Consider the following 19147-nt stretch of genomic DNA (forward strand, 5'->3'; position numbering starts at 1 on the left):
CAAGGCAAACTCATCTTTTGCATAGCTGTTAGTTTATTTAGTTTAGCTTAGTTTAAGGGGGTTTAAAGTCTCAAAGCGACTCCGGCTATGAAGGGCGCCACAGAGAAGGGCTCCGGAAATTTCAACCACCTAGGGTTAATGTGCACTGACATCGCACAGTGCACGGGCCTCTAGAATTTCGCCTCCATCAAAATTTGACTGCCGCGGCAGGCATCAAACCTGCGTTTTTCAGGTCAACAGCCGAGTGCCATAACTACTGAGCCACCGCGGCGGCCGCTTAGCTGTTAGTATTATTACTTAGAGTACACGCACCCAATTTTGGTGGCATGTTTTCTTTTCTGCAATGATGTGAACGGCACTACTACGTCTGAATCACCATGTGATATTCGAATACGACGGCTATATAATTTATAATCAAACTTTTTCTGTCATGCTGTTTCGGCTTCTGTTTCAACAGCTGAACGATGGTTGTGACGTCAAGGAGTGATTTTGTGTCACGTGAGGCATGGAAAAACGTCCATATAATCGCTGCTACATCGTTCTAATTTACTGCAGTGCTGACGCCAGCTTTCCTCAAGAGCCGGAATGACAAAAAATATGGAAGCAGCGATTATATTGCAGTTTTTTCAAGTTTCACATGACCTGTAAGCAAATGTTGGCGTCACAGTCGTCATTTGGCTGTAGGAAACAGAAACTGAAACAGCCTGAGGAAGAAATGCGATTATAAATTATTTAGCGGTCGCACGAGAATACTAATACTAGGTGGTAATCCATGTATAATAATGCATTACGCATCATCACAAACAAGAAAACATGCACCCAAAAGTTGGGTGTCTATACTCCTTTAAGTATGTTAACTTGAAAACTTTGCATACAATGCATTTCCACATTTCTATATCAGCATTAACTAGGCTCCCAGCAGAAAGCACATGACAGCAAAATGGCTACACTGTCTCCTCTGCTGTGACGAGAAACATTTATTTTACTTTCTGAAGCTACTGAATGTTTCAAGAGACGCCATACAACAAAGCATTTATTTTAGTACTTTTTCATCTACATGATGTAGCAAAAAGAATTGGGAAATCAAGGACAGGAATTCTTAACATTCAAAGCTGTAACAAATATTTAAATGGCATGTAACGTCCCGCACCTCCATACAGGCTCTGAGACACATTGCAGTGAATATTTAAGCTTGGTTAATTCCGTGTGTGAGCAGGTTGTCTTGCATGCACCAAAACCTCAGCAAGTGGATGCTGGCTTGTTGCTGTGTCACTTGCCCATCGAGGCCCTTGACTCTCATTGGTAGACGTTTTTCAGCCACATAGCCTCAGTGCATGCTTGCTGAGGCATAATTCGTGCAGGAGAAAAGAAAACAGTAAAGCTGAAAATGCAACACATTTGTCATGCAGTTGCCTTTTTGCAGTACTGGCGAATTGAAAATCCGTTGCTTCAGAGAGTTGTTTCGAATGCCACCTTCTGCTGCAATTATGACATTAGCCTTTCGGCCCTGACGGTCCCAATTGCAGTGTCAATTGACACCGCATGAGAAATGGTGCCACCACGCAAAAAAAACGAAACATGAACTGGCAATTTTTCACCCAAAGTGAAGTCCGGGCCCACCTACTGCCATCGACATCAGTATTGCGTTTTCTCGAACACTGAATTCACGACGAAGAACAGCAGCAGAGACATCACGGTGAACGCGGAGCAGGGTGAGTTCCAATTTTATGCAATTGCAGCTACGTAATTCCTTTGGAGTATGTGCCCAGTTTTTTGTATGTTGTGCCTTAGTAGTACATTACTGAGAAGGCATTTGAGTTTTTTTGTTTGCACATGCAGCTTTTTCACAGTGGCATGCTTTTGTCATGTATGATTTTGACACCATGAGAGCTCAACAGTTGCAAAAGGCAGTGTCCGAGTCGATTGTGGCGCTTGTTTTAGAGGCACGATATCCGAATGAATGTTGACGCGGTATGTTAATTACTCCGTTTCTTTTTGTTCACAGGTGCGGGTATCCCTGTGACTTTCTTTTATTCGTGCCACCGAACCCATTCTACACAGCTACAAGCAACAACCAACGTGCTGTTCGAGGAGCTTGGCTTGAGTATAAGCGAATGCTTGGCTTGAGTATAGGCGTGACGCAGACAGAGCCTCCCTAAGCAGCTTGATCTCCTTGACTTCACTCTAAAAGTCACTGAGGCAGTGTCAGCAGCTGGGTTGAAACCTGTGGCACCCAGGAGGGGAAGGCCTTCACTTTCACCATTGCAAGCTTCGAAACACCCAAGAATGGCAGAAAACAGACCTGTCCAGGATGTAAGGTTTGATCAGCTCGGATATTTCCCACTTCACGATGACACAAGAGAAAGAGGGTGCAAGGAAGGCTGCACAGAAAGAACCCACATAATGTACGAGAAATGCAAGGTTCACTTGTGCATAACAAAGTCGCGAAATTGCTTCAGGGATTTCCATGTGCGTGTATAAGACATCTCTTTGATCACTTTGACCATTTTGAATCGCCCTATGTCCTTTTGAATAAAGCTTCTACATCTTTCACTCTGCAACCATTGAGCCCTGATGTACAGTTTTGACACCATACTTGCGACTCTGTAAGTACTGACTTTATGAAGTTGAAATTTTTTGTGATGTTATTTACGCCCTAAACAAGAAAAGAAAATAAAAAATCAGGGCTGAAAGATGAAGGGTTTATGCAATAAACCATAGCAAAAATTCAACAAAAGCAGCTCTGACCAGGACATGTACCGACAGAAAAGACTATTATGTGCCAACGTAAGGTTGTGAAGCATTGGTAAGTACACAGACTTTCTAGAGGAAGAACTCAACATGCCACATGTCCCAACTTTAGCGCAGCAACTAAAATGCAGTGCACCTTGCTTGCAGGCAACGGTAGCTCACATGATACCCCGTGGCAAAAAAAACCTGTGCAGCTGCGATGCAGTGCACATGAAAGCTTCGCAAAGACTAGAAAAAGTAAGAAAAATCATCAATTGTGAGGTACGTCCCGAAGCGACACAATGGGTGTGAGGGACACCGTAATGAGGGCCCCTGGATTAATTTCGGCCACCTGAGAATCTGACATTTCACAGGACACAAGTGCCTTTTGCGCTTCACCTTCATCGAAACGCGGTCGGTATTGAAGCCGGGCCGTCGGCTCAGTTGTGAAGCGATTTAACTACTGAGCCGGCGCGGCAGGTGTAGAAAAAGTACCGGAACTCCTCCAAGATTTTCCATGATATAAGCTCTTTGCCGTCGCATCCACTCCACTACAAAAACCATAGTAGTGCACTTATGTAATGCTAGGCTACAGTAGCTGGCAGATCAAATATTCAGCTCCTGATAGCGCAAAACCTCTAGGAAATTTTTACTCAATGTATGTTAGAGAAAAACGTAGTAACCACACTATAACAATAACAACAGGCCAACTTGCAGTGAGTGAAGTGTCCTAAACCACTGCCTAAATTTCAACGCGAGCATACAAGCACGCAGAAATGTTCACACTTGTATCGCTTTTTCGCCCTTTATTTGGATACTGAACGTCGAACATGGACATAATAATGCACGTAGAGTATGCTGAACTTATTTTCGACTTCATTTGCGAGTACCAACACATCAAGAGCCAAATTCAAGCTAGACAGTGCCATATTTCAAGCAGAGCGCCATACAAGTGCATATCGCCGAATGACTGGGAAGTTGAAGTACCCAGCATGCTTTGCGGCTTGTTCAGATTGAGCACGACCTATTGCTTTCTCGTGCCACCACACAGGACCACCGACAACAGTGTAGATTTCTTTGCAGAATTTGAAATGTTTTTCGAAAATAAAATTTACTTTCCATAAAATTTGAGAAATGATTCGTAAAATCGTAATACAGGTCCAAATTATTATTATTATTATTATTATTATTATTATTATTATTATTATTATTACCATCTTCATTATTATATAGTACTGCCACTCTCAGCCAAGAGCCTAGCAGACGAACATGAACAATGATTTCTTGTTCGTGCAAAAGTACACGTATGAGTAATACAAATAATAGAGAAACGACACAATTCATCGAAATACAAGCGATAAGGTAATACAAAAATACAATAAAACAATGTCGAATATAATAAACAACGGCTGTGCATGTCACAAAAAAAACAGAATGGGAAATTTTAAAGAACAAGCAAATATATTTCAATTCTACTTATTGTAAGTGTTATTTAAAGGAGAATCGGGAACAAACATTAGAAGACCTTAATAATCTTTTGTGATGAGCTCTAGCTGTGAAACAAACCAGGATAATGAATTTGTCATTGTTGATGACGAGCTAAGTTCATTCCATTCTCTGATTATGCAAGGAAGAAATGAGTACCTGAATGTGTCGTTAGAGAAAGAATACTCAGCGTATGCTCGTGTTCATGCCGTGTTTTTCTAGATTGCGAATATGAAATGTACTGAGTGATCTCCATTTTATACTGACGATGCAGAATTTGACAAAGAAACTTTAGTTGACATTGTTTTGCTCTCGTCGGTAGTGTGTTAAAGCCTGAACAGGCTAAGAGACATCAGGGTGAGTCAGTAAGTCGACATTTGCTGTGAATGAACCTTGAAGGCATACAAAGTTTTAGCTATGTTAGTTGCTGTTTAAGGAAACCAAGCTGTGTTAGCGTATTCTAAAATAGGTCTCACAAAATTCATACATTTTATGGAAAATTCAGAAGACTTGGCAGATCTGCAATTATGGTGTGTGCCTGTGCTGTTTGGGACCCTTATGTTGGGAGCCATTGTGCTACACTGGAGTGCGTTCAAAATCAAGCAGCGTGGTTTGGTTCAAATAAGTATTGTTTTAACGTTTGCAGTACCTATATCAGGCAGGAGCTGAACTTGGACTCACTGGAGGAGAGCAGACAGTGAATTAAGTTAGAATTTCTCTACCACATCTATTTCAATAAAACTGCTATTAACCCCGCTGCCACCGCATTTCTTATTCACCGCATTTCTTATTGAGGTGTGACCACGAATAGAAAATATGCGAGAGAAAATGCCGTACTGATGCTTTCAAGCACTCCTTCTTTCCGCATGCCATCAACAAATGGAACAAGCTGCCCTATCGGGTCATCGAATGCCAGTCCGAGGCTAAGTCCTGAGCAATGCCGTTAAACTTAAGATATTCTCAGTTGCTGCTTTCCCCTTTTTATTTATTTCATGTTCTTTGTTCCCTCATTGCCAGAACATTGACTGATGCGAATGCACAGTTTTTTGCTCTTCATTGTATCTGTGTATGTATGCATCAGAGCGGACGTTTGGGCAAGGTGTCTTTGTGTCCCCTCTTGTCTATCTGCTTCGTTCAGTGCTTGTGATGTCTCTCCCCCTTTCTTTGTGCTTTGTTCTTCTTTGCGCTGGTTTCCATTATGCATGTATCCCCCTGCAATTATGCCTTCAAGGTTCCCCAGAAAATGTAAATAAATAAATGGTGCACGAATGCCTTGTACTGGCAACACGCAAGGCTCATGCTTCGTGATTGCGGAATAACCGCTCTTGAGCCCGCTACAACAAAACAAACGAGAACACCTTGGTTCGAAGACGCCAGGCTTTTTGTTTTTTTGTTATTCAAAATTCACATTTGCCTTGCACCAAAATCCAAAAGCAGAAAGATGCCCTCTCTTTTGCATTCAATTCATGAAGACTGCGATGCAAATCAGTTCCCATAAATCTGTGACATCAATCAATGTGATGCCCGATGAGCGTTTCAGAACAACAATTCTGTCCGTTGTGTGAATCCACCTTCAAGAGCGGCTGAGCATGTTAGCTAAAAATTTTTTCCGAACCTTGACCCGCCAAGTCTTACTGTTGACAGTCTTGTTTCGCACAAAAAGCCACTCTGATGGCTTAGGTGAACCACATTTTTGTACTTTGCTGGTATAGCTCTGTGAATAAATATTCTTATCATTATATTGACCAAAACCCACTCACCATTTGCTGTGTCCTCGAATATGCTTTGCTGTCTGATAGCATGGTTGCCCAACTTACCCCATACATCCACTCCTCGCTGTAAAAGCAGTGTGATAATAACATAAGTAATGCTTTACCTCACTCAGAACCACCAAGAGGCATGCATGCAATTCGCAAATGACAAAAGTGGGCTACATATTGGAGATTTTCACAAAATCAACGCCACGCTGCAGTGGTGCACAAACTAGTCTAAGAAGGATCGATACGCACGGAAACATCATATTGGGAGTGCTAAGTTGTTATATTTTTCGTATCAAAAATATATACCTTAAGGGCACTGTCAAATGGATATTTTCATGCTAACGAGATACTAGAACAACTATATGGCACTGCCCAATTTTTCTGATGCGAGTGATGTAGAGAGAGCAAAGACAATGAAAGCACAGCCCATATCAAGCACTGAGCCTATATTCTAAAAAGATTGTTTTCCTGGTCTAGAAGGGCCTACGTAAATATGAGGCTCTATTTCTTAAACTTCACTGAGCGCACATGAGTAATGAGCACATCTCAAAGGCGAAGAGTTGTGCACGACAGTCTGTAATTGAGGGCCTTATTATGGCATGTATGTATGATAATATAGTGCTCTGCTATCCATGGAGAATTGGAGGAGGGTGATATGTGATTTCATTCGAATCCAGTCTCATCCTGATTCTTTTTGCACATTTAATTCCCTATGCTCCGACTGCCACTGGAATTAGGCAGACCGATGTGCAAATGTCATGAATAGAATAAAATTGGATGAAAATTCAGTCATACCGGCCTTGCATTCACCGCATGCCTTTCATACTGCTTACGAACAAATTCAGAGCACAAGGTGCAGGAAATTGCGCAGAGAAGACAGCGCGCGGAAAAGGACAACCTCATTATTCTCACTTACCACCTGTGTATGATTGTAAATCTATAGTCATACTTAACACAGCTTAGGGCTAATAAAATTTATGAGCATGGAAAATGGCAGTAGGGCACAGCTTGATCAATTGAAACTCAAGCGACAGTGACTGGGAAGTTTTTGTAGCTTGTTCTCTGCGAAGCAGCATTGCAATGTGACAATCGTTGGTTCTTCCTTACATCACCTTCTGATTTTAAGATTCACTCATTGTACAAAGGCCTTCAACGTTTATGCCATGAATTTTAAATCCCCTCCAAAGCGCACATTGACTGCCTACCACTCCACTTTCACGCCAGCCGCTTTCAAACAAAAGAGCTATTTCATCCACGTCTCTCGTTCATTTTCTTTTTTTACACCGCCAAGAAAAAGAGTGGTTCGATTCCACAAGGTTGCCACCATCGGCCAACAAGAGCGAGATGAACACAAAATTTTAAAACAAGCGTGGTCCTACACAGGCTGACCCTGGGAGGAGCCTTCGGTAGTGCCACCATATGGTTATCGAATGTTAGGAGCATTCCCTATGAAAAGGTACTTTCTTTTCTTTATATTCCTCTACACCAATCTGTCAAACTTCTTTCTTTCTTTATTCCCAAGCAAGCGATACATGCTCGGGGAACGAATGGGAGTAAAAAGCCGCATCATATGGCTTGACAAGCTCCCATCACCTATGCGTATTGGCAGGGCAATGCAGGCAACAGTACAATGGTGGAAAACACATACTTAATGTACACAGTTTACAATTCAGGGCAACATGAAACGGAAAATTACAATGATGAATAAAAGAAAGAACTTCAAAGAAACAGAGAATCAACGAAACCCAGCAAACACCTGGGAAGGATATCGTGAAACGCATGTACATCAGCGTGAACTCTGGCGTGAACTGTGAAGAAAATTATAGAGCACACACATTTTGTAAGAACCCTGTTATTGACAGTGACTGAACAAACTAGTTTTGCATATGCTTAAATGAATGAAGCAATTAATATGCTGATATTATATTAACTTGCTAGTATTATCTATAAATTCATTTTTCTTTACACATAAATTCCTTGACTTTTATGTTTGATCAATTTTTAAACCTGAATTTGCATCCTTATGTCACTGCCCTGCTTTTGAGCCACCATTGTTTCAACTGCTTTTTGCTAACGTCTACTGCAGATTCATTCACTTCACCTTTATTCTCTCTAAACCTTAGGCCGTCTCTGAGAATGACTGTGCCTGTAATGAATATCTGGACAGATACTGTCACATTCTTGCAAAATATGTCCAATTGTTTCTATGGATCTACTGCCTACTACACACGTGTCATCTTCTTGATTAAATTTCTTTTTGCAGCTTTGTGTTCTAAGACACCCTGATCTTATTTCAAATAGTAGGGCCCTACCTCAAGACTATCATAGAAAGATTCCTACCTGATTTGCCTTTTCTGATTTCAATATAGTTCTATAGTTTGCAACTTTTCGACTGAATTAGTCAATTAACTTCTGCATTTTTTGCACGTTGCTGAAAGCTCTTTGTCTCACTGTCCTTTGTTTCTTGCATACTTCCTAGTTATTTTTCTAGTCCTTCTTTGCCATTGTTAGACAACACTCAAGCAGTATAAGTAATTAAATATCTTAGCTGCTTACCTGTTATTGTCGAATTTCCTCAGACGTTCATAGAATATTTCACTCAGAGCATACTGCGGTTCGAACGATGCTCAGCCCATGACCCCCTGTACTGCCTTGCGTGTGATATTGCCATAGGCACATGGTGCTAATCTGTCAACAGCTCTAAGGTTTATTTCTAGGCATGAGTGAACTTCCGCCCCGAGGCAAAAACCCACATTCCCGAAGTAAGCCCTGGCTCCATTATTCGTTTTCAAATACCTCTCAGTACTTCATACCTGTTGTACCACCATAATGCCCTATGTTTCATTATCACAGCATCTCTTCACCTAGAAAACTTTTTGCGCTTTTCTAAGTACATCTATCCTTTATTTACCGATATCCCAAGATATATATATATTAAGAGAGCGATTACTCATTGGCATCCACCCAAGCACAGCCATTCGTCTACAAAGGAAATCTTTCATGGAAACTGTTAGTTTTTTTTTGTAGCTGTATGGCTGCACTTGGGTGGATGTCAATTAGTAATTATTCCCTTATGACCACACCCCAAGACATTTGCAATCTGCCAGCCCGAGTATCTCATGGCCCGGCATTGTAAGCATCTCACCAGTGGAATTCCTTTATTTATTATTTATTTATTTATTAATATCTCAAAGGCCCCATTGAAGGGGTATTACATGAGGGAGTGGGCAACAGGGCATAACATTGCTTCAGTTGATGATTTGAATAGTGATGGATCAGAATGAAGCACGACGTGGCCGGGCAAGTCATTCCAGCCCTTCGCAGTGTGTCAAAAAATAAGAACAGATGACCAGATGTGCGGGCAGGCGGAGGATAGGTGGTCTTTTCATGGTTCGTGCGGCTTGAGGTGCAGTAGGCTGGGATGATAACAGACTAGTGCGGAACATGATAATAGAACTTGCGATATAGACATAATATTGCGATGTGACGTCGGCTAGTTAAACTTATGAGATGAGCATTGCGTTTTAGTTTGGTGACACTTTCATGATAACAATAAGCAGAGAAGATGAACCTAGCGGTGCCGTTTTTTTTATTATTTTGATTAGGGTCCCAGATAGCTCATGCATACTCAAGTTTAGGCCGTACAAATGTTAGATAGGCTAGTGAATTCAACGATGGTGGTGCTAGGCGTAACATTCGCCGAAGCTGCCCGAAGATGCAATTTGCTTCCTTTCAGATTTGTGTGACATGGTACGACCACCTAAGACCATGTCCTAAATAAAGGCCTAAGCATTTATAAGTTAAGTTGTTACAGCAGTGATTTCTGAGTTAGCAATGAAGTACTTTGAAGATCGATCAAGAGTGATGCCTGTGGAAGGAAAGGAGAGAACTTTCTTCACATTAAGCAGCATTTGCCATTTATCACACCAAGATGATATGCAATCTATGTCAGATTGAAGGAGCTGATGATCATTGTTAGTGAGTATAGGATGGTAAACACAATCATCAACGAACAAGCGTGAGTTGCTGGGTCGTTTATATAAATAAGAAAAGAAGGGGCCCGAGGACCATGCCTGGGGGTACCCCAGAAATAACAGAGGAGCAGGAAGATGGACATTTATTAGCAAAAACAAACTGTTGCCGGTTAGTTAGAAAGTTACGAATCCAGGCAAGAACAAGGGAATTGAGATTAAAATGTGAGAGTTTCAAAAAAAGCTGTTTGTGTGGAACTTTGTCAAAGGCTTTTTTGAAGTCTAAAAAGAGGGTGCTGTACGTCCTCAAACTTAACTGCGCTAGAAGTAGATCCTAGAATGCCACCTTCATCTCCACAAGTATTACCCAGAGTCTGTAAATCTTCCTGGCTATCAGATAGTAGTACAATACAATACTGGATCAATTAGGGTGCACCACTAGATCATGAGAACCATCAATAGAAGAACACTTAAGAGAACTCCATACCTTGTTCCCGGTAAAAATAACCTCTTTAACTCTTCGCATTCATGTTATTTATTCAACACCAATAGGCACATTAATTCTCACAATTTAAGATTTAAAAGCGGAATGATTTTTTTGCTGCAACTTTATTCAACACGCCATCATCAACAACAAAAAGCACACCACAATCACCATTTGGAAGCGAATGACCGCGTATGAAATACAGTCTTCACATCATCACAGTTTGTTTGCAAAGACAGCTGATCGCGGTGACACCCACATACCATTTTTTTTACTTTTCTAGCTCATGAAAACCTCGTTTAGTGATAGCAGATTCTTTGTCACTAAAATGTGGCAGCCTATCAATACATGATAAGCTGAATTTGTCCTCAGTCTCCCTTCAAACATGATGTTGACAGGTCCCCGTGAACGAGGTAGCTCTGCATTTAACAAGGTGAGCACCTGTCCTGCAGCTACAAGCAGTGTCCAATGCACTGTAAGGCATCTTTCATGCAATGCAGGCTCTACTTTTCTCACACACCTTTCTCGAATCACCTATATGTCCGATTCCTCTCATTTCCCTACTCCTAATAAGTTTGACGTCTGCGCTAAGAGACAAAAGTGGGCAATGCAATTAGTGATATGGATAACATACTTAAAGTAGCCAGAGAGTTCTGCACAAATCTATACAGAAGCCAATGTAATCAGAATGCTAATGAGAGAGTCAGCAGCGCACAGCAATGCGTCATCCCGCCAGTGACAAAAGAGGAAGTAAAGAAAGCCTTAGGAGTAATGCGAAAAATGAAAGCAGCTGGTGAGGATCAGGTAACAGCAGGTCTTTTGAAGGAAGGAGGGGAGATTGTGCTTGAAAAATTAGCCACCCTGTGACCTCGAGCGTACCAGAAGCTTGGAAGAAAGTTAACATTATCTTAAACTTAAAGGACTACAGACACCTAAATCTACTGCAAGATTTCTTCTTTCAAGTGATGCTTTAGACATTAGAATACATAAATCACTGCGTGGTTTTTACCTACAACCACTAAGTAATATATAGTTGAATTTCTTCTTTCATGACGATGAATAAGTATGCCTTTGGAGACACTTTGACATAGACCTTTCATTGCTCTACAAGTGTTTATTAAACCAAAATAGCCTGACAGTCAATAAAATAAAAAGCACATATAAAATTAACGGACTTGAATCCACCCAGTGTCCAAGGCACGGGCAAATCCTGTACTGCACGCCAATTCTCACAGAAATGACTTGCACTACTTTGCACTCGCCAAAATGAATAGCATTAAGCAATGAATGAAGTTCTAAGCCCAATTTGTTTCTCCAAAAGTGTGTACACAGGCATGACATGATGGTCAAATGTTGAGGGGAAACACCTAAGATGGAGTAGATTTGTAATAAGGGAATAATTACTCATTGGCATCCACCCAAGCGCAGCCATACGGCTAGAAAGGAAAGCTATATAGCTTTCTCAGAAACTTCGCAGTTAAAAGAAAAATTTGTTCTGGTACATGGTTCGACCCGGGACTATCGCTTCATCAGTGAAGTTGCTCTACTGAGGCAACTGGGATAGCAAGCTTATGGTAGGGCGAGGGCGAATTTTGTAATTTTTGTAACTTATGGAGCAGACTTGTAACTCCACCTTAGAGGTTTCCCCTAAACATTTGACCAACACTGTTCCCACTTTGAGTTACTGATCAATTCGGTCTTGCCCTACCATAAGCTTGCCGTCCCAGTTAGCTCAGTTGGTAGAGCGACTGCTCTGGTGAAGCGGTGGTCCTGGGTTCGAACCCCAGACCAGGACGAATTTTTCTTCAACTGCGAAGTTTCTGAGAAAGCTGTAGAGCTTTCCTTTGTAGCCATATGGCTGCGCTTGGGTTGATGCCAATGAGCAATGATTCCCTTAATAGACACGACATGAATGTAAATTATACGTGTAAAATTTAGCAATACATGTCCTGTCTTAAAAGAGACTAAAACAAGCAGCACCATTATTAGCAAAAAAAAAAAAAATGCTGGAAGGGCATTCAACTTCCAATCCTGCAAAGCAAACATGATGATGAAGATGAATTTTTATGGTGCAAGGGCAGCTTTGGCCAAAGAGCACCATGGCACAAGGTAGTTTTCATTTCACAAGGTGGGGTCAAAGACCCATTTCCCAAGCATTTCACCCTAAGAAGCCGAGCACCAGGCAGGGGAAAGCTTGTGCCCACTGTATCACCGGTGGGTACTTGGCGACACTGAGGATCGAACCCCGCACCTCCCGCATACGAGGCGGATGCTCAAACCACTAGGCCACCGCTGCGGTGCAAAGCAAAGTCTGGCAAATTTAATGCTTTGGTTTAAATACCTTTCCTGCTTCATAATGGTTTTAAGTGCACAAAGATTATACAAAGGACACAAAGATGTACAATGCACGAAGAAGTGGTACCCTAAATCTTAGCTCTTTTAAGTTTTCCAGCAAATTGTTGGTACTTGTTTGACAAGAAGCTGCACTGACTACATTATCACTAGGCCGCCAGAGGAGGAGGAGGAAGAGGAAATCATTTATTAAGAGCATAAATACTGGGTGGGTTCAGTAGGAGAACCCACTAGGTCACCATCATAATCCGGTCCCTTTCAACCAACGATTTCTGGTCGAGGGGAGTATGGCTATGAAAGGTTGCCTCCCAGCACTCTAGGCTGCCAGAACATGATAAAGTTGGTTGCATTACAAAAGAAAAAGTTGCAGATCACTATCATGTTAGTCTATCAGTCCTTGGAAATGAAGGCATGAAAGAAAATCACTCGGCAAAAGAGAAATATGTACCCAACTCCAGAAAAGTAGGCGAATATGTGAAGAAATTTTGACTGGGAATCACTGATAGATTATGACCATTTACAAGTCTATGATTTACTTGGCGAAAAATATTAGACATTTATGCTTTGTCCAAAACAAAAATCTGGCTGAAACGCAGAAATAAAGCCAGCCCCTGGACAAATGAGTAAATAATAGAGCTCAGTCACACAAAAAGCATATTAACGAGGTGCCAGAGCGATCTCAATGATACGGCTTTGAGGGAGGAATTCAAGCAATTAAGAAACAAAATAACAGCAAAAATATGGTTAGAAAAGAAGAGGTACCACGGAAAATAATTTTCACGCAGCTGCCAAAACATGAGACGAACCTGAAGCTTGGTAAATAACAATGGAAGACCCCTTAAAGGGGCTCTGAAAGGGGCTCTAATAAAGTTGCGGTATGCCTGGGATGTTGAAGCACGCCGCTTCAAGAATACTGGTCAGCAAGAATTTTTTTAATGCACTTTGCAGAAGCTGGGTTAACTGTCATCAAAATTTGGATTTCAGAGTCTTCGCACCTTTCCCTCTCCTCTCGTCATTTTTTGCACGCTGGAAGGTCGGTCGGCGCTCCTCTGCCGGACCAACCTCCGAGAGCGGAGCTTCCTGACCAGCCGGGGTTACACGGCTTATTGGCCACGGCCATGGTAGCTGCCTGACGTCACAAAATAATCTAACCAATAGCCACCTCTCAACTTGTATACGCAGGTGCGAGCGACGGAGGAGGGTGCGAGCATGAAAACGTCGCCAGAAAGGGCTCGCCAACTTCCGCGAGTGATTGTGGGTCCTCTGCTGCGTGTAGAGACGTATTATTTGGCTCAGGTTTTCATGACCACACAGTGTAGTGATTGAGCGAGTTGGTGCGCTCTCCTCGGAAGGTGCTTCAGAGCGCTTTTAAGAAAAGTTTTGATGTCACTCTCCAAGAAGCTTTTTCATCCACATCATTGCAGACACTTGCAAGTGTGTTTAATAAGAATTTTGTTGACCCCGCTCGTAAGCTCCGTTTTCAGAATCCACACCTCTCCATTAGCAGATATTCACTCTGCATAATTGCCAACAGTGGATGAAAATGAATTATGGAAAATAGTTTCGTCAATACCAACTACAAAATCAACAGATATTAGCAGCATTATAATAGCGACACTGTGTGGAATTTTGCACAACTCAACAAGCTACGGCTCTACACGATGAACAAAACACTGAGCACTGGTCTAACTTCGAAGGGAATGAAGATAAGTGTAGTAAGACCTCTACATAAGAAAGGATAAAAAATTAAGTAGAAAACTAGACCAATACCAATGCTATCTACTCTTGCTTGCATACTAAAGAAGACTGTTTACAAGACTATGATTAGCTTGTGTAATAGGTTTGATTTATTGGACCCAGCCCAGTGCAAGCTTTGGAGCAGGTTAAGTATAACACATCTTTTAGAAAATTTTAATGTCTTCATTTGCAATGCAAATATAACATACTCCTTAGCCTTTTCATCGATAGACAAGAGGCATTCAATATGATAGATCATGAATTACTTTTGGTCAAACTCTATAATTTTGGTTTTCGGGGTATGTTCCAGTCATTTCTTCAAGATTACTTCGCCGATCGAGCTCAGTATGTTTGTGCTGCCAACTCATTCAGTTCAATACTTGACTTCAAACAGGCGTTTCACAGGGCTCAGTCATAGGACCTTTGCTGTTCAATATTTACAAAAATGGCCTGGGTTGTCTCCCACTCAAATCAAAAATTTATTTCTATGCGGATGATACAGCCCTTGCTCTCCCCAGTGCAAGGTATGATGAAGCAGCGCATGTTATTCAATAAGACATAGCTCTCCTTTTAGACTGGTTTGCTACGAATAGAATATTTGTATGCAAATCAAAAACAAAGCTAATCTGTTTCCATAGTCCACACAAAAACCTAATTCTGAACAAATCCATTTATCTACATGGCATTAGCTGCCAACACTGTGTTTGCCACCCATTGAAATCAGCAAAAACTATGAAATATCTTGATTTTACATTCGACGACACCTTATTCTGGGGTCAACAAATTGATTAAGTAGCAAAATGGTTACGAGCTGTTCGCGCACAACTGTATACATTAAATTCTTCATGTAATCTGCCAGTGAGGAAAATGGTGTAGAAATCCCTGGGCAAATCTGTCATAATTTACGGTATTACAATTTATGGGTTTGCTTCTGCATGCAAGTTCAAAGTACCAAATCGCATCATTCATGATGCAATAGTCTTACTTACGGCACCCAATATCCCGAAGAAAATTTCCTAAATATCATGCACGGATTAGACATTCTTTTCACTCCAAAGCAGTGCGTGTTCAACATCTTGTGCAAAAATTATATTTCTTTTGCCTTCAAAACTGACATATTAAAACACGTGCTCTACAGTGCACAGAATATTATGTGTTACCCCGAAATTTTACTAAATATGGCAGAAAGACTCTTAAGATTTTATATGCCGTTTCACTTCAACCAGCTTGTGTACGGTTGCTGCATTTAAATTTCAGTTCAGTTAAAAAGCTCCTAAGAATGTGGCTACCAGCTCATATATAATGATGGAAATGTACAGCGCAAACAAAAACGAGGACACAAGGAAGACACATGGAACAAACCAGAGCTCGTGTGTTCCATGTGTTTTCCTTGTGTCCTAGTCTTTGTTTACTCTGTACATTTCCATCATGAATCACCAACATGACCAGACTGCCAGCTTAGTCACATATAATCTTTCCTGTTTTAACTGTCACTGATTTCTACCTTTTCTATTCTTAGTGATTCTATTCTATTTCATTCTATTTCAAGCAGTATCTTCTTGAAGTGTGTTGTTTGTTATTTTTGTTTGGAAAGAAGATTACACAATTTTTTTCCCCTTTGAGATAGACATCTATCTTTGTACATGTACTACCTGCACGTTTGAACTTTGCATGATCAGTCTACGTTGTCACAGTGAACGTTTGTTAAAGTTGTTTTGCGACGATGTCTGTTTATATCAAGCAATATCATTTTGAAGTGTCTCGTTTTCTTTTTAGATTTAATTCTTTGTACTCTCAGGAAGTTGAATACACGTTTTTTTTTTTTAGCATCTTTCCTGGTAAATGTGCTCCGTACACGTGCGCACTTTACGCGGAACCACTATCCTCTCACAGTGGCCTTTCGATAAAGTTATTTAGCAATGCACCTGGACTACCCAGCTTCGCACACAAGCGACAACACACTTATGCGAGCTGGACACAAACTGTATGTTCTATGAATAGAAACCTTATTTATTTATTATTTATCAAACTCAGTTAAAAACAAAGCGCCGTCAACAGTGCCTGACATGGTGGAACGACAACCAAAAACTACCGGTGCCACTGTGCAGCTACAAGAAATGGAAAAGACACTGAGAAAAACACCAGCATGAACATGCAGACAAGCAACTTGTCGCATCTCGTTATCTTGTCGGTTCATGTTCTCGCGTGGCTGCGCGAAGCCACCGTTACTTTTTGGGTGTTACTCCATCGTTTCTGATTAGGTTGCCCATACTTGCACCTGCTTTGTTCGAGAAAGCGAGAACATTACAACGGCACCAAGAGTAATGTAAAATGTAAACGGGCAGGGAACAAACTGTGTGCTGTGACACATCGCACCTCCGCATAGTGATACAAAGTGGCTCACTCCAGAACGCCGATTCATATTAATAATTCGCTTTCCCACTTTACCATCACTTGTGTGCAGCCGTCTGTCACACGCAAACGAAACGCGCTTCCGAGTCAAGAAATCAAACCAAGTGTTCGAACGCGACGACGAAATGCTATCGCAGAATCAACTTTTCGCAGTCGCAGAAGCCTGTCGAGCACTTTAATAAAACGGAGCATAAGGACACTAATGTGAGGCTCGTTAAAAAGTTAATTCGGAGCAACAAAAGTAATGAAAGTTACCTTGATCGCACGCCGCGGTGTCGCCGCAAACAAACTTTTCCACGTCACTCGTCACTGTGTTTGGAGAGGTCCCTAGATGTTACAGTAATGCACTCCATGGCTAGAGTGCCACCCTAGCTTCGCTATGGGATGGCAAATCAATCCCAATAACACGTGCTGCACTGCACTACTCAGCCGGAGTAGCGACTCCACCAAACTCGGTTAGAAAACGAAGCGAAAACACGGGACACAAGAAGAGGCAACATGACGCCTCTTCTTCTGTTCCGTGTCGCGGTGCTGACAGGCTCTCCAAACTACACTGCAGTCCACCAGCTCCAACAGCCCAACAAAACTTCAACGGCCACTGCACCACTGTACTAGAGTGTCTGAAACGCGTAGGCCGCCTGTGTATCAAAATTGAGGCAAAAAAAAAAATCAGGATAATTTCCGCTAGGATCGCTGCGAACGTTATCCTTCTAACAGGCACAGAGAAAGCTCTGTGGAAAACAGGGATGCTGACGAAAGCGGCACTGGGAACATACAGGATTTTTAAGCAGGAAATTGCCAAAGAAAATATCTATGATGATCGTAGGGGAAGCTCTTTGTTGTTTGAGGCCAGGACGGGAGTTTGCGGACTAAGACATATAAAGTCAGGCACCACGAGATAGACACGCCGTGCGTTGCGTGCGGAGAGGAGGAGGAAACGGCTGAACACTTGATACCTTTCTGTAAAGGGCTTCACCCTACAGTAGAAAGCAGCGGGGCGGATTTATCCAAGGCATTGGTGATTAAGGACAGTGAAGGGAAAGTAGATTTTAAGCGGGTAGAAGTAACCAAGCGAAGGTTATCTGATTGGTGGCTAAAATAAAGACAAGAGTAAAATTTCATAAGTCATGCTAGGTGGCTTGAGCCATCACCCGATTTAAAGGGTTCAGCCAATGCCTCCTGAAGAACATGCCTGAAGCGTCAGGGGTTTTTCTGCCCGCCGTAGAGCGCGCGTCCGTCGTATGACGACGCTGTCAGATGACCCTCTAGCAGACGACACGCAGGCAGTACAGAAGTTTCTTGTGGCTGCCATTGCAGCAAAAAAGTATGCCTTCTGGTGCGCTGTTTCTTATATTATTTGTGTGGTGTGTTTAGTATTACCGTTTAACACGTGATGCGTCGATGACTGCAGTTGCTGGAGGGAGTAGCGAGCGAAAATGCGTTGCTGTTACGTTCCGTTTTGCATGTCCAGTCTGCCAGCAACTAACAGGTGCCCTCACTGTAGCGCTGCACCGGACATTTGTGATGTGTGGCACTTGTTGTGGACGTGCCCAGCGACGGCTGCTATCAGAAAACGGCTCCTCATGGAGGTGGGCCTGCGGTGAAACCGTGAAAGTGACTACGTGAAGTGGACTATGGACAACCGTTTTATTAGCAACCTGCGCGACTACCTCAGCGCACTCCTTCTTTTAACTTTCAATCCCGTGCATTCCTCCCCCCCCCCTTCCTTTTTCAACTTATGCCTCATGGCACACTTCTCGAATAAAAAAAAAATGTCCAGTCAGCGTAACAAGAAGCCCGGCGTTTCGTTCCATGAAATTCCTGCCGACTTAGAACTCCGGGAAAGGCAGCTCAAGGTAATTAAAGGAAAAAGCTGATAGCCAAGCACACCATCAACTTATTCTGTAGTTTGTAGCTTGCGCATTTCCACCCAAGGAAATGCTACTGTAGACAGTTTGACTACATGCCCACAAAGACAGGGGTGGACTCTTTTGCCCGACGTTAGCGCTCCGAAGAGTGTTACACGGCCTCAAGAAGTTCGTCGATATCATGCTGAAAGACCGGACGCATCTTCAATGACCACTGGACACATGCTTGCTCTACAACTAGTTTGAATAAAATCGCGGGTTTGCCTGTTCTGACCTGTGAGAACAAGGATAGCGGCCACAGGGAAGCACTGCTGCATATTATATGCAAGAATTAAGTTCACCAAACCG

At 42.1% G+C, this 19147-nt stretch overlaps 1 long non-coding RNA gene and 1 other non-coding gene across 2 annotated transcripts; one reads left to right on the plus strand and one right to left on the minus strand.

Moving 5' to 3' along the window:
• Window positions 1-1017: 1017 nt before the first annotated feature.
• Window positions 1018-17574, minus strand: LOC144128070 (uncharacterized). Its single transcript, XR_013313677.1, has 3 exons — window positions 17187-17574; window positions 5976-6051; window positions 1018-2302 (listed from the first exon to the last, which is right to left on the minus strand). It is a non-coding gene; the product is annotated as an uncharacterized LOC144128070 (long non-coding RNA).
• TRNAT-GGU (transfer RNA threonine (anticodon GGU)) lies at window positions 12152-12225 on the plus strand. The gene has a single exon. It is a non-coding gene; the product is annotated as a tRNA-Thr (tRNA).
• Window positions 17575-19147: the final 1573 nt, after the last annotated feature.

This window comes from Amblyomma americanum, chromosome 4 (assembly GCF_052857255.1).
Source record: "Amblyomma americanum isolate KBUSLIRL-KWMA chromosome 4, ASM5285725v1, whole genome shotgun sequence".
Classification (NCBI taxonomy): Eukaryota; Metazoa; Arthropoda; class Arachnida; order Ixodida; family Ixodidae; genus Amblyomma; species Amblyomma americanum.